The sequence below is a fragment of the Lepidochelys kempii genome, chromosome 3 (assembly GCF_965140265.1).
Source record: "Lepidochelys kempii isolate rLepKem1 chromosome 3, rLepKem1.hap2, whole genome shotgun sequence".
NCBI classification, from domain to species: Eukaryota; Metazoa; Chordata; order Testudines; family Cheloniidae; genus Lepidochelys; species Lepidochelys kempii.
Genome location: NC_133258.1, coordinates 196,950,947 through 196,967,218, shown reverse-complemented (window position 1 = coordinate 196,967,218; position 16,272 = coordinate 196,950,947). Strand labels below are relative to the sequence as shown.

Genomic DNA, 16,272 nt, shown 5'->3' with positions numbered 1-16,272 from the left:
CAAACATTTAGAACTCAGAGTCAGACTTCAAAAAATCCTGAACTTGGCCAAAAAACAATTTTTTGAATAGTAAATTTTGGTAAGTTATTTGCCTTTGAGTTTCTGAGTCTTTCAGTTGCACTGGATCATTTTTCCAAGCTTTTCTCTGCAACCACTGGACCAGAAAAAATGAGATTCTCATGTAATCATTCATCTGCAAGAACTGGGGCTTTTAGAAAATCACCAAATAATACACCATTTGTGATAAAACAGCAAGAGTTGGCAACAGTAAGAGAGAGGCTGGAGTTGAAGAGCTTTCTACCTGGGGAAACAGATCCTGAAAGTTCTCCATTAATTCCACCTTCTAACTGACCAAAATGTCCACATCCACTTGAACAAATTTGTATTTACAAACAAAAACATTCCCACAGCATCTCTGCCAGAACATGGTTAAGAGGGAGGGAAGTGTTGTGGTAGGTGAAATGGAGATAAAGGAACAGGGTTGCAAACTTTATTTCTTAATTGTTTTTCTTTCTCTGTGGTGTGGCATGTTCTGCAGAGAGATCTGCATCAGCTCATGTACAGATTTGCGATTTGGCCAGGGGCTGTTCACTGTAATTTCTTTTCTGCTGGCTGGCCAGTGAGAAATTTTGGGATGAATTACCCACAATTTTCCAGCAGTTTGCATTCATTTTTTCCCCTCATGTTCTCTTTTTTCAGCTGTAGTCTCTCTATGGTGAGTTAGAACAACAGATGTAAAATCTGGGATATTTTCCAAATTTCGGTGGGTTCCCCCATACCTCATAAGTGAGATGCTCAGTGCTAGCAGCATTAAACTAATGCCCGATGTGTAACAAAGCCATCATGTGCACTGAGGATGCACTTTGAATACGTGCTGGTAGTAGCTATCGCAGATGCTTGGAGTAGAACTATTTATTCCAAAGCTTTTTCTTGGATTTAGATAAGAAATCTTCCTTGACAACTGTAGAAATTAGTCTGTCTGCAAAGTCCTGCCCTACTTTAAGCTAGTGAAAACTAATTATCTCTGTTGCATTCTGTAGTAGCATAAGAACCCTTAAGGGTCTGAGTCTGTGAGATGCAGAACAGCCTGTGACAGAATGATGCCCCCGTGTCTACACCCGACAGACTATTATAATAATCTTTGTACGAAGTATGTCTTGTGAGGGATCATTTGAAAACCCATTATTTACTGGTCATTATTGTCCTGATAGAACGTGTGTGGCAACATTGTCTGTGAAGTCACAAGATTCCACTGTATGTTGTAATTAACACATGTGATTGGCAAACAGGTCTGTCTCAAACAAAGGAATGTGAGTTCTGCTTAATTTGCATTTAAGCAGTAAACAGAGTCATCAAGCAGGAAGGGAAACAAAAGAAGCTCCAATAAGTGACTTTAGCTTGATGTTCATTTTGAACCTTGAAGGTCACACAATCGCTCTCTGGATCAACTTTGCCTGGGTAGGTATTCATCTGTGTACTTTTCTGCCTTCCCCTTTAATGTGTTTTGTCATTTTTGCTTCCACATGAAGTTTTCTTTTCCAAGTTAGAGCCGCCTGTGATTGATAAAGTGCCTGGTAGCACTAATGTCATGTCTCATTTCTTGATGGGCCATTGTAAACGGAAGGTTAAGTGAAAGTAAGAGAGGAACCTGTTGGGGGCTTTTTCCCAATACAGCACTAATGCACAGTGTTGCACAAGGTAAATAGCAAGGAGGAAAGAAAAGGCAGTGGGGATATAAACTGCTTTAAGGAGAGTGGTGCTCAGAGAGCGGTATTCAGCGACCTGCCTCCTGCATGCTCAGTGTCACACTTCAGCCCATGATTCCTCAGGCACACCCACTCTCTGCCTGGCTAACCCACACCCCAATATTTAGAACAAGAGAGTGGGTCTGCATTGGGCTTGAGCTTTACTGCTACTCATTGAAGAGCATTATAATGAAGGCCTGATGTAAAGACCACTGAAGTCATTCACTGAAGTCTCTTCATTGACTTCGGATCAAGCCCCTAATGCTTAACTTCCGCACATTTGCGCTGGAGCACAGAAATCTTGCAGACCCTTCTGTGCACTTCTGCATGGACTTAAGACTTGCCCCCAGTGATGTAGGCCTGCTTTTTGCCGTACTGCGCACCTCCCGGAAGCTTTGTGCTGTTCCATAAGCTTCTCAAGCAGTGAAGGGAGACAGCTGGAGCTCTCTTTAGAGGGGAGCAGTGATTGTTTTTATGGAGCAGGGGTCTGGCGGCTGTCCCCAAATTGTACAGATGGTCAAGGCAATTGGGCTCATCCCCCTAGGGCTGGGGTCCTCTACTCAAAAGACCTGTCTCACAACGCTGCTCCATTCTGCTGGAGTTCTGCCGCCATTAAGCGTCTACCTCCCTCTTCCCCCTGTGCAGTCGAGTAGCAGGTTTTACCGGCATTGACTCCTTTGTGCAGGGCTGGATTATGTGCGGTGGCCAGGGTGGTGACTTGGGGCTTTGTCTCTACAATTTGAGAATTCTGGATGATATTGAGAAGTTGATGGCGTGCTGCGTCATGGGTGCCTTTGTCCATGTGACTCCACCAGTGCGGGAGCAGGTACACACCAGGCCCAACGTACAGTGGGGTGGTTCTTGGGATTCAGGGACCCTCGTCAGGTGTCAACACCTCAGCTACGGATGAGCTGCATCCTTAGGAAACCAATGTAGCCGACTTCTGGGAAGGGAGGGGAGGAGGCAGGAGCAGTGGAAAGCTACCCAAAAGACAGAACAGTGGCAGCAAGAGGAGTTTAAATCGCGAGCCACACAGGAATGGAGGGAGCCAGGCAGGGAGAGAAAATGAGGGGCAGGAGAGAGCACGGTCACACAAGCTAGGTAAGGTCCCCAGGAGTGGGGTCGGTCACCCAGCCTGGAGCAGCCTGCATGAGACAGATGGTCCCCCCCAGGACTCACAAGGGAAGGGTAAACTCAAGAGGAATGTTGCAGATGTTTGTTGTTTTTGTATGATCCGTACTCTTTCGTGCTTTGGGTGATTCAGTAACAGAGTATTAACCTTTGAGAGAGTGTGTTGGGTGCTTCACAGCTGCTTCATGCCCCTGAAAGAGTTAAACTGTAAACCAGAAGCTTCACACTTTTGGGGTGGCGTTCTGGGAGGGGGTGGAGTAGCTCAGGGGTCAGTGCAGCTCCTGGGGGCCTAGGGCAGGTGGGCTGAGGAAAGAGATTGAGTAGTTTAAGAGCATAAATCCCATCAATTCTCAATGAGATCTTGGCACCTCAATCCCTTTTGAATATGAGCTCAGGTTTCCTCAGTCAGTCATGCATTGCAATGCTGAGCATAGCAAATGCCCAAGTAGCCTTAAAAATCTGGAACTTAGTCTCTCCATGCCTCATTTCCTCATCAGTGAAATGGGGATAATAGCACAGTCCTATTTCACAGGGGTGTTGTGAGGAAAAATACATTAAGGATTGTGTGGCATGCAAACACTAGGGTGATGGGGGCCAGATAAGTACCTGCGTTAGATAGGAGCATCTTTGGGCTTGGGTGGGACGCAGGGAGCATGGTCTGCCAGTTCCTCTCCCTATGTGTCCTAATTCCTGCTCCTGTACTCCCCTCTTAGCCACATAGTGAGGAGAGCCTAGAGGCCTGTAGCATATTTTTTCTTGCTGTAGTGCTCATGTGGCTGCGTAATGCCACTAACACAGACAAGCCGCAAAGGTGGTGGTTTTCGGTTTTCGTATAGAGCTGGGCAAATAAATTGCAGTTTTTACTCACTGATTTGTGCCTTGTTTTCTCTTTGTGGCATGTCCCACAGCACCACCTGACTCCCCTGAGTTTGCTCCTTCAGATTGACTCCACACGCTGTTTTGTGAGGGCTTGATTGCTGCAGTTATGTGATTATTCAATGCTCCCAAGCTAGGCTGTGTCGCTCAGGTGTGCCTGGTCACATAAATCACATGGCATTGTTTCTCTTCCCTGACTGGTGAGCATACTTAAGGCGCCTGATCCAGCCCAGAGTGAAATCAGATGAAAGGCTCCTGTTGATATCAGTGAAATCTGGAGTAGACCCATAATCAGAAAAGGGACTTGAAGACGTGACTGAGGCTTTCAGGGTCTCAGGAACAGGGTGTAATTTGATGCTACTAGTAAAATGTAAGATATTCCAAGTGTGATGTATTTAGTGCGCTGCACTCTTATTTATTACTGTACATCTGTGTTTCAAAGGTATAACTGCAGGTAAGTACACAATTAAATATGTCGTTTAGTAATAGAATATACAGGAAATTACAGATAAATGTCATATAAGTCATAATTAAGTGGCTGCCTGAAAATAACTGCATTCATGAATGCATACCTAGTTGGGAAAGGCACAAGCAGCTCCTGGTGTGACTCATTTAATTGCCTCTGTGGCAGGACACTGGTGTAGGATTTCAGGAACCTTTCTCTCTGCTGTGTTAATAGTGCCCCACCCTTGCTGTAAAAGGAGTTATGCCCCCACTTTCCGCTGGTTTTGTTTGACTTTTGTTGCAGGTAGAGCCCAGGTGTTTGGGCTGCCGGGGGCTGTACGGGTGACCAGCACTTGACAGTGATGATGGCAGCAGAACCTGCCTCACTTGGCCCAGCAGGAGTACTGGTACAAGGCAGCATCTCGGTCTCATGGTCCGTGATGAAATCCAGCTGACTATGGGTCAGGTCCCACTGCTGACCCAAGGCAGCCACCTTCTCAGCCGAAACCCACTCCAAGAACAGTCATCCAGCAGCAAACAGCAATACCCAGGTGTGACAGACTGCCATCAAAGGCAGTTGGAAAGGCCTCCACATCCCCTTCCTGCCCCTTCCCTCCCTTGCTGCTGATTTCTAGGCCCCCTTCCCAGCATCTGTTGCCTGGTGACAGCCTCACTTCTGAGGCTGTGCCATCTCCTCCTCTCTTTCACATGGTAGAAGTATTTGGTGTGCAAATCATGGTGCCAAAGTTGGAGGTGGACTCAGTGCTGGCATGTGATAGCCTGTCGAATCACACCATTAGATTCCTGGCAAGTGAATGGCCCCTGAGCCCCTGATATAAGTCAGAAATCCTGCTAAATCACATACCAGCTGCTGTGGGACCCCACTCTACTGCTGGTCTCTCTCCCTATACTGCAACTCGCATTTATTTATCTCTCTCTGTCCCTGTCTCCTCCCTACACTTCACCCACCTGCAAAGAGATTCTGGTCAGCCTTCTATTAAGGGTACATTTATAAAGAGTGAATAAAGAGTTAATAAATGATGCATAGGTGTTATAAGACATGAGCAGCATATGCCATAGCTGTTTCTATAGCACCTTCTCCTGGTGTACTTCTATGTTTATAATAAACCTCTTAGATTCTATGACAATTGATCGACCATTTATTAAAACATCTCTGAATTCTTCATTTTCCCTGTATAAACAGTTTCTAAATTTCCCGTTAACAGTATAACTTGTGATGCAATTTTTTTAAAAAGATATTTAGTACAAATATATTTGATTGCAAATTTAAAATTCCTGAGTATTTGAGAGTAGACGTTCACTCCTTGCCAGACTGGATTGCTCAGCGAAGTCAAAAGGGGATGAGTATAAGTTACGCAAATTCATTTTTACATTTTAGCAAAAAGAAAATACCTTGCTGTATTCACTCTACTGTATTGGTGACCTTCTTTAAAAGGCCTGGCATTAGAATCACTCTTCCCTCCCCAAGCCCTGTAAATGGAGTCCCTGGACCTGCTATCTCTTGGGAAATGCTGACTTTTAAAATGACCACCATTGTAACATCCTCTAAGGCTTTATCTACACACACAAGTCCAGCTCAATTGATATGAACCATAAACATATTCATGTGTGTCCATGTGGGGAGTTGCACTGATTTAATTAAATGGATTTTTTAAAATATGATTTCAGTTAAACTGGTGCGACTTTTGAGTGCAGACCAGGCCTTAGTCACAAACCCACATCTTTATCAGAACCAAGGCTGCTAGTCCAAGTGGTTAATGCTTGACCTCCTTAGAGCCCTGAGGTATGTTAGTGTGGTCTGACGGGGACTCCATTATTGCCTGAGTGACACTGTTATAGATTTTAATACTGTTCGTGTAAACTTACCAAACAGGAAAGGCTAAATCAAATTATTACCCAAGTCAACAAGCTGGAATTTTTTAGCCCTTTCCTATTGTTTTTGGCACAGGGTGTATGAACTACTAAATCAAACGCATCATATGCAAATTAGTAAAATGTATTATAACAAAATGTGAAGTTTAATGACATACAGCAGATTGCCAAGATTTTTAATAAATTCCTTTCAGTCGAGGTCCTTATATGTTTCAAACTGGAGGAGCAGTTATAAAAAGACTAGCTTAGAGCACAGAAGGAAAATCCCCAGTGAAGTTGGCAGTGCAGAAAGGAATGTTTTCCTTCAGGTCTGTCTCCGCCACTGACACTCTTACAAATTAAATTTGATTTGAGTTTTCACTGCTGCTTAAATTAAATCACCAGAACAAAATAGCAACTGCAAACTCACTCCTCTCCCTGCCTGCTCCAAAGCCTCTCAAGATGTGAAACTCGGTGGGGACGGGGAAATACAAAAAGTTCTAATTAAATGAATGGGGTCCCCTTTCTCATTGACATGACATCTGGTTTTTAAAAAATGCTACAAAGGCCTAGAAAATACCAGATCTGATTGAGAATTTTCTATCAGTTTTTTTCTGGGAGTGGGGACATGCAAATTTTGGCAAAATCAATTTTTTTCACAGGAAAATTTCAAATTTGCCAAAATTTTCCAGTATTCCACCAAGAAACTGTAAACTAAATGCTTTGTTTCAAGTTGCTTTGACCTGATTTGAAATATTTTGGTTTGTTGAACTGAACCAAACTATTTGTCTGTCTATGGTGCAACAGTACCTGATCCAAGTTGTAGTTTGGATGTTTCATGCCTTGCAATCATCCCTTATGCGCCAGGCTCCTTGGATGTACTTCATCTTCCAAAACACCATCAAAATTGTGTTTCGCCAGTGGCCAATGGATGTGTGCACAGGAGGAAGAGGGGGTACAGAGACAGGGTGTTAGATAAGGAAGGAAATAACAAGGGAAGGTCACTGCCTTTCTCCCCACTCCCCACCTCCCGATCCATCTAGCTATTTAGCCATCTAATCTAATCTCTCTCTCTCTTTTTGAAGCAATGATGTCCCTTAACAGATACATTCCTCAGGAACTGTGGATATGTTGAATTACAAGATTGGAGACTGAGTTTTTTTCTGAAGTTGGCCTGTGACTGTGAAACTTGCTTCCACGGCAGAACAGAATGACCATGATTCTCCGTGCTCGCAGAACACTTCTTTGTCTTAACTTTCCCACTTCCCCCCAGAGTTTAAGGAGGTAGTAGAATGGGTAAGAGGAGATAAAAGACAGAAGGAAACAAATAGAACGCCTGATTAGTTGAAAGTAGAGAGGAAACCAGACTAGACAGGAAATGTGTTGATCTTAATAACTTGTGTTCCATAATTTTGTTAAGTTTGCCACATCTGAGTCTTCTCTTACTTACACCATTGTAGCAACATTGACTTCAGCAGAGTTCCTCCTGATTTACACTGGTATAAGTGAACAAGTCTCTACATTATGAAATATAAATGTGATAGACAGCAAAACCGGGGCTGGAGGCAGAGAGTCTACTGAGCTCTGGAGAGGTATTAGGGAGGTGGTGAAGACAATTATGGAGGTAACAACAGAGATGGCCACAGGAGAGGAGTGCATTGCTGCACAATCTGAAAAAGGAAAGCATGTCCTGCTATTAAGAAAGGACTAGAGTTCAGATCTACCAGCCAATGCTACGTGTGTGGCCTGCTTGAAAAGATGAGAAATGTTTAAACTCAAGTAACAAGTGCTGATAAGCAACCTGGTATACAGACAGATTTGAATCATGGGGCCAAATTCTTTGCTGACATAAATCAGTACAGCTCTATTCAAGTCAATGGTGCTTCACCACCTTATAGAGAATGTGTCAGAGAATTTGGCCCAGGATGTTTTAAAGATGTGTGTATGATTGCTAAAGCCATAAGGAAATATTTTGCTTTGCCATGCTTTTTAGGAGAGTGCTACAACATAATCTACACAATGGGAAGTTATAACAATGTGTTATAAAAATTTTTAATCAGTTTGCATTTCTTAGAATATTGTGTGCTAGCAGCTGAAAGGTTTTAGTGAGGAGTGCTCTTACTGTACATTAGCCATGAATTCTTCTCTAATGCAAAGTACTATTATAGCTCTGACAAACAGATACATATTGTAGATGGTAAAAGAAAACTTTTTTTCTCTCCCTTGGGAAGGCTTGGTTTGGCATGTACCCATTTCTTTGTGCCAAGTGTAATGAAGACTGAGCATTTACACATGAGAAATGCAAGTAGGTTAACTGTCATGAAAGCTAAATGATTGTAAGTAAAGTTGTTTTATAGAGGAATACATGAAGCAGGAGCTTATCTCTGCATCTCTTGTTCTTGCAGTGAATTAATGATTTGCCGGGCATTTGGAATCTCTCATTGGCCATTATCCAGTGCCATATGCAGAGAAAGTTTACTACAGATGTTCAATAAGGTACTGAACATTTTTTCTTTTAAAGCATGCATATACACACCAAATGCTGCACTTAAACAGTTAAGAAAAATCACTGTTTTGTCTTAAATTGTCTAACAGTATAGTATAACATGAACTTCCACTCACTTACCACTCCAATGCGGCAGTGCACTCGGTGGGTGTCCCAGTTGGATGACATTGTTTTCTTGCTTCCTGATAAGAGAAACACCAGTGAGTCAAGGGAGAGACACTCCTGTGCTCTGAGCTGGAGGCATTAGCTGCTCAATACGTGATTACCTCCTGTGGGATGGTTCTTTGGTGTCAGTCTCACTGGAAGCCAAAAATGCTGTACAGTGAGCGCTGTCAGAAGAGAAAGGTTTAAACAAGATGAAAGGAAAGAACGGAGGAGGGACAGGAGCAGAGCTGTCTGGTTCAGTTAGAAACCTGTTTTCAACACATGGATGGAGAAAGGTGCTGACCGTGTAAGATGACTAGAAGAGGTTTGTGTAGAACAAAAAATAGGTCTCTTTGGGGCAGGGACCAACAACCTAAATAATTTCTGTAAAGTACTTGAAATCTCAGCTGAAAAGGCATTATGTAAATACCAATATTTGTATTCTTCTTAGTGAAGCTAATACCTTATGTGGTTTGTAGCCTGGACATCCCTAACCTTCAGAAGAGAGTGGCTTTGAACCATCAGCTAATATACCTTCTACATGGCTGAGTAGTTTGACTCCTGGTAGAATGTCTCATGCCATCCAGGCAGAAATTTTATCCCCTTATGGCTACACATCAGCATCAGGAATACTGGGCATAACCAATAGCATTGGCAGACTTGTATCTTAGGCCAAATAAATAACAGTGCTAGACCCAGTCGGGATGACTATGAGGGGGAAAGATAAAAATGGTCAGCACACAGATGCATGGAAGACCAGATCACCAGCACTGATAATACCTATATACATCAACACAACGTTCACAGACCAATAGACAAAATAAGGAAATCATGTGAGGGGTTAAAAAAGGATCACAAAACTCACAAAAGTTAGATCTGGAAGAGGGACAATGTAAAGAGGAAGCAAACAGCTGAGCAAGAATGAGAGAGTTGCATAGGAGGTTAATGTACTATCTTTTCATTTTTTGAAGAGCGGAGCTTGCTTTGCTTGGTCACCAACAGATTACCATTTTTTCAGCGGGTTTTATCCCAGTCTGTAACTGAAGTTGGAATAGATGGTATAATGAAATCAACCACCCCCTTACGCATAAACTAAGGCCCATTGCACAGACCACAGAGGCAATTGCAGGTCTGAACTGAGGTGCATCTGCCATTATGTATAGTGACACTTGCACAGTATGGGCTTGCACTGCTTTTCCTTTACTCCCAAATCCATGTGCGTGTAAAACATGAGTGATGTTGAGTTGATCCCTGTTATATTTAAAGGAGGACTTGTGGCACCTTAGAGACTAACCAATTTATTTGAGCATAAGCTTTCGTGAGCTACAGCTTACTTCATCGGATGCATACTGTGGAAAATACAGAAGATGTTTGTTTTTATACACACAAATCATGAAAAAATGGGTGTTTATCACTACAAAAGGTTTTCTCTCCCCCCACCCCACTCTCCTGCTGGTAATAGCTTATGTAAAGTGATCACTCTCCTTACAATGTGTATGATAATCAAGGTGGGCCATTTCCAGCACAGAACAGGAGAGTGGGTTTGCGGGTCGGGGGGGTGGGGGGGAACCAAAGCCCAAAATGGTACAGTATATCGAGTACTACAGACTCACTGATATTAAGGGTCATATCATGCAATCCCATGGATAATGTACGTCTGTTGGGATGTGTATCTCAGATTGTCTGTGTGGGTCAGAAAATATGCACTTCATAAGGTATCTGATTCATAAGATATCCTCTCATTTTGCTAAGTACAATTGAGGATTCAGTCCTATGCATTCTGAGTAGGATTTTTCAAAAGGATTCGATGCTGGTTTAATTCTGCTCCCAGTGGAGTGACTGAAAGCAGAGTTAAAAATCCTACACTCTAGCCTTTTGCAGTAAGAGGCACTGTCTGTACCCCAGGCATGAAACACATTACTAGGCAGCAGGGGATGTTCGTACTGTGGCTGCTCATGCTTGCCTGTCCATGTGGGAGATCGAAGACTTCAGTTTCCAGGGTTGTCAATCCAGCAGCCTTCAAGAGTAGTAGATTAATTCTAATTCTAAAAAATATTTCAAAGATGGTGGGGGCGGGAGGAAGCCCATCCATATAAAAAAAGAAAAATCCATTCACTGAAAATAAGAATTTACATCCAGCCAAGGAATATGAACTCTCAGGTTGTCAGGAATTCCAGGGCAGGCGGGCAAACTGATTTTTAACTTATCTGAACCCAGCTATAGTTTAAAATATATTCAGCATTAAAATTCTAAATGATTTCAAAATGGTGTTTAAGGTAGGAAAACAGTAAAGAAAATGTTAAGAGGTGAATCACCATAACCTCCTTTTTCAAAGCCAAGTTGGGTAGGGTCAACTTCTCTTGGTTTCTTGGCTTCGCACCTAGACTACCAGCCACCTCAAGTCTATTAAACAGTGTTGGGATTCCCTCCAAGACCTTTTCCACTTGGCTTATCCAGAACACCTTGTCCAGTTCTGGGACAACACTTGATCCAGTTCTCTGGGATCCGAAACACTCAGTTCGACTCTGGATTTCATCATGCAGGCTCCTTTATTTGGCATACAGTAAAGCTTCATTGAATTGATCGGTCTCAAGCATAGGGGTTGGGTATTGGGCATTTCACACATCCAAAGTTACACAGCAAAGCTCTTCCTTTATATGCATTTACACACTACATTACATTACATTTGCTATACATTACACCACATATTTTTTGATTGGCTTGGTTACTTTGCTCTGTCCTTATGCTCTTCATGTAGAACCTGATCATTAGAGTCCAGGTTTAACTTGTCCATAGTCCTGTGTTATTGCCCAAACCCTGTTTTCCATCGGTCTTGCTCCGATTTTGAATCTTATTCATGACCACCTTTCTTCTGGTATTGAGATTGAGTAGTGCATGGATGGCCAGCTCTTCAACCTGAGGTGTCTTTGTTCTAAAACTAAGGTCACCAGGACTGTTATTACTGACCTTCAGTATGCTGACGACTGTGCTGTCCTTGCTCGCAGCAAGGCTGACTTGCAGTCCACCCTAGATCTTTTCTTGGGCGCCTATCATAGCCTGGGGCTTTCCCTCAACATTGGGAAAACTAAGGTGCTTTATCAGCCTGCCCCATGACAAGTTGCCCCCCTTCTCCCACAAATTATCATCAGTGGTGAACCCCTGGAAAATGTTGAGCATTTCCTTTACCTGGTAGCCACCTCTCCTAGACAACCAATCTTGATGTGGAGATCAAACATAGGATCAGTTGTGACAGAAAGTTGCTCTGTTGTGTCTTTATTGACAGATCTGCAGATGAAAACTAAGATCCTGATCTGGAATGCAGTAGTCATCCCAACTCCTTTTTCTGGGTGCGAGACATGGGTGACATACCAAAGCCATCATAAGCATCTGGAGTGGTACCACCATCACTGTCTTAGAAAGATTCTCTATATCAGATGAGAAGACTGTCACCGCAATGCCAGTGTTCCCTCTGAAGCTAACATCACCAGTGTTGAGGCAAAGATACTGAAACACCAACTTCGCTGGGCTGGTCACTGTGTGTGGATGGCTGATACCTGTCTTCCAAAGCAAGTCCTCTTTTTTTCAACTTAGTCATGGTAACAGGACTCACAGGAGACAGAGGAAATGCTCCAAGGACACTCAAGTATATCTTAAGAAGGGAGGCATTGACCCCCATGAATTGGGAAGAGCTGACTGGCAGTAGACTGCAATGGCATCACATCATATATCAAGCCTCAGCCCGTTTTGAAGATAATTGCCTTGTTCAAGAGGCTGAGAAATGACAGGGGATGAAGGAAAGTGTACAGCATCCCAGCCAGCAATTCTGCTCTCTCCAAGCAACCACCTGTCACGTATGTAGAAAAACCTGTAGAGCACCGATTGGACTCCTCAGCCATTTTAAGTCTCATCAGTGACTCTTCCCCGTGGCAGACATAATCCTTGTATCGAGGGATAGCCCACGACGACGAGTTCCTACCATCTGGGTGTTGCTGCTTATCTTAGTGAGTGCAGACTCCATGACTCCAGCATACTGTTTGTCAAGCCACTAAGAAATGAGGCAAGTTACTTATGTCAAGCCAGGCCTACATTTCCACTTCTTTTATTTTCTTGGGGTTTTTTTTATGATAGTATCCTATTCCAGTGTTTCTTTGCTCTTCTTTTCAAGTTTATTACCTAGCAACACATGCCCAGCACCACAGTAGTTGTAATTATTTGAACAATCGTCCACCATTAATATTAGGCTGAAAGTACAAACTGGGGGAGGGGGAAGGGTGCAAGCTCACCTCTTCTTGTACAGCCCACCAGTGTATAATCCCTCATTATAAGCTTTCTCTGCCGTAAAAGCATCCTTTGGTTTTAATTTTACTGTCATTTTAATTACATTATGGAAAAACTGTTACAAAATATAAAAATATTTCCATTTATCACCACAGGAAATTTGGGTGTGACACAGAACACAGGCCAATTAAAATAACATTCCCTGAGTCCATACTAGCTGTGGTCCTCCTCAGCCACCACACAATACTTGTCATCACCAGCATAGGCAGCGTTACTTTACCAACTTCCCAGTGTCTCAACCAAACTGTGCAATCTGGAGACTGTTCTCCCAGAGTGAACCCATGTGCTGGCAACTCTGTACAGTAAGACGTTACATCTGCACATGTAAATGTCCCCAGGTGAAAACAGTAGTTCAAGTCTGTAGCTTTCCAGACCTTGCATTGTCTTGCAACTGTATTTGAGGACAGAAAACAAACTTCTTCCACACCAGATGAGTTGTAGTGCTTTTTGCATGGAACTTCATGGTATTGGACCCTGGCTATTAACTTTTCTGTGGTGATAAAAGAAGGCAAATCTCTTTGTTCTATGTCACTTGAGGCCTCTTTTACTTTATATGGGAAATATGTTATATACTGCACGTATCATTGTTTTTGCCTTTTACCTTTCATTACCTTTATCTTGTACATTTAAAAATCATTTACAATATTATACATATAAAATAGTTACACTCTGTATCAACACATTCTTTGCTTTGTTGATTTTTAAAATATAATACTCCAGATGCTAATTCTGGCTAAAACGCGTGCTCATGTAATGGATGCAGTACTTCTGCTGAAATACTTGGTTATGTTCCCAAAGCATCTTACATTATTTCTATTTACAAAACACTATCATATAAGCTTTTACTTCCTAATAACATTTACTTTACACTACAGTTAAACAGAACTTTTGTAGATGCGTGTTAATGGTTAAGCTCCATTTCTTACATTCACTGATCTTTCTTGGTGCTGGGTTGTTTTCCACTTCCAAAGCACACAGCCCTCTGAAAAAAGAAAACACAACTCATTGTGGCTTCTCTTTGGAACCTCTATACATTTTACATTTACATTTGCCTTTACATTTGCTTTACCCCTTTTACAGTATACGCTACACATTCCAAGGGAATGTGCCTTCCTTCCATAATGCAACTCTTACCCTTGATTTACCAAAAAATCATGTTAGCCATACTAATTGTCACATGAAGTGTAGCTGTTTGTTTTGTACTTAGAGTCTCCATGTACTTCTATCAAAGTGACTGTCTAATCACTGAGGCCTGATCTACACTGGCGGAGGAGGGATGGGGGGAATCGATCTCAGTTACACAACTTCAACTATGTGAATAACATAGCCGAAGTCGACATACTTAGATCTACTCACCGCAGTGTCTTCACTGCAGTAAGTTGACAGCTGACGCTCTCCTGTCAACTCCACCTGCACCTCTCACTCTGGTGGAGTACCAGAGTTGATGGGAGAGTGCTCGGTGGTCGATTTATCGTGTCTAGAGTAGACACGATAAATCGACCCCCGCTGGATCAATCGCTGCCCGTCGATCCTAAGGGTAATGTAGACAAGCCCTCAGAGACACTTTAAGGCTTGGTGTTCCTAAAATTGCTACTCTTGTGACCCCCTCCCTCCCCTTGCTATTGCTCCAGATGTGCACTGTCTCTTTAATTTTTCATTTTAGTCCTGCCACTCTTTTAGCTGCTGTTTCATTACTATGAAAGGATCCAGAGTCTCTTCCTTCTGTCCTGGTTCTGTCCATCCCTGCCACAGCCACAACCATGTCCTCTAGTCCTTATTGGAAAAAAACGTTGAACTTCATGAAAAAACATCATCTCAAAGCCAGATAACACCAGCTACTTGTTTTTGGCTTGCGAGGCGGGGGGAAGAATTTAGCAAACACTACCGGATAACTTTCGCAGCTGCTCAAAAAAGTGTCCATCAGTTTTTGCAACTTTGAATGAAAGATTCAAATGGATTTTTAGTGGAATCTTTTAAAGGCCAGTTCATTTTAGACATATAAAATGGGGTTTTAGAAGCCAAGAGTGTTTGTTTAGGTCTTTTAAAACCCTGCATAATTACACCAATGTGTTTAAATATTTTTCTCAACAACCCTTGTGTTGCTCTAATTATAGTTTACACAACTGTACCCAGATTACATTCCCTACTTGTACATTCAGAGACAGTCAAGTTCAAATGGAAACCTCTTATGTCCTTTTAGAGATTTTGACTAAATTGTCCATAGTCAAATGCCTACAGAGGTCATTTACAACTAATTATTTACAAACCATTCCTCCAGAGAAAAGGCCCATTTTCCTTCAAAATGGCTGTAAAGGCTCTTGGGGACAAACACATAGATAGGGGTGCCATAATTGGTTTAACTACCAGAGTTCCACTGGGCAAGACTGTACTGAGTTGTACTGCCATAAACCAGGTTTTCGTATCAAACCAAGCATTCTCTTCCTAAAACACTTTCACTCTTTAACATTTCTACTGCCCCTGACTTTAATTCTCTCCAAATTCTGTAATGTTAATTTGTGCAAAAGCTACTTTTAACTCCTCAATCCCTTTCCTTGAATCACTTATCTCCCACAGTGACACATTTCTCAGCTGATTTCTTTGAGCTTATCTTTGTGCTTGTTTGCAAACTGCTGTTCCCTCCATGATCACCCCTGGGTCTTATTCTTTAAAGTTTCAGTGGCATTCAACAGAACTTGGTTGTGTTCTGCAAGCATTCTTTTACATATGAATCCAAAATACCTCCCTTTACGTTTCCAAAATATTCCCTTTATGGTTCTGGATTTCTCATTAGGAAAGATGTCTGTACTATAATTTATAACATGGTTTTTTGTTTCTTTTTCTTGCATTTCTTGTCTAATACTATTTACTGGAGTTCATTTTCCACCTGGTTCCAGTCTACCCCTATAACTTCCCAGGGGAATCCAAAGGGACCTCTTTAAATCCAGCCCACTCCTCCCATGTTCTGAAAACCTCCTCAGATTCCAATTCCATTGCTAAACTGCTCGGTTGCGAACCTTGACAGTAAAGCTACACATCTAGCTTATTATATGTTACATGTTCCAGACAAATGGATCCAATCTGAGTCCAGCACCAATAATGTTGGGATTCCCTCCGAGACCAATTCCGCTCTGCTTATCGAGAACACCTTGTCCAGTTCTGGGAGAACACTTCATCCAGTTCTCTGGGATCCAAAACACGCAGTTCAACTCTGGATTC

The 16,272-nt window shown here is 42.4% G+C and overlaps 1 long non-coding RNA gene across 1 annotated transcript in view; it reads right to left on the bottom strand.

Moving 5' to 3' along the window:
- LOC140908347 (uncharacterized) overlaps positions 1–14,040 on the bottom strand; it is a 63,937-nt gene extending 49,897 nt beyond the window's left edge. Inside the window, exons 1-3 of the long non-coding RNA XR_012157841.1 lie at positions 13,983–14,040; positions 8,695–8,756; positions 6,879–6,955 (exon numbers count right to left, since the gene is read on the bottom strand). This is a non-coding gene — a long non-coding RNA (uncharacterized lncRNA). The remainder of the gene's footprint in view (positions 1–6,878; positions 6,956–8,694; positions 8,757–13,982) is intronic.
- Positions 14,041–16,272: the final 2,232 nt, after the last annotated feature.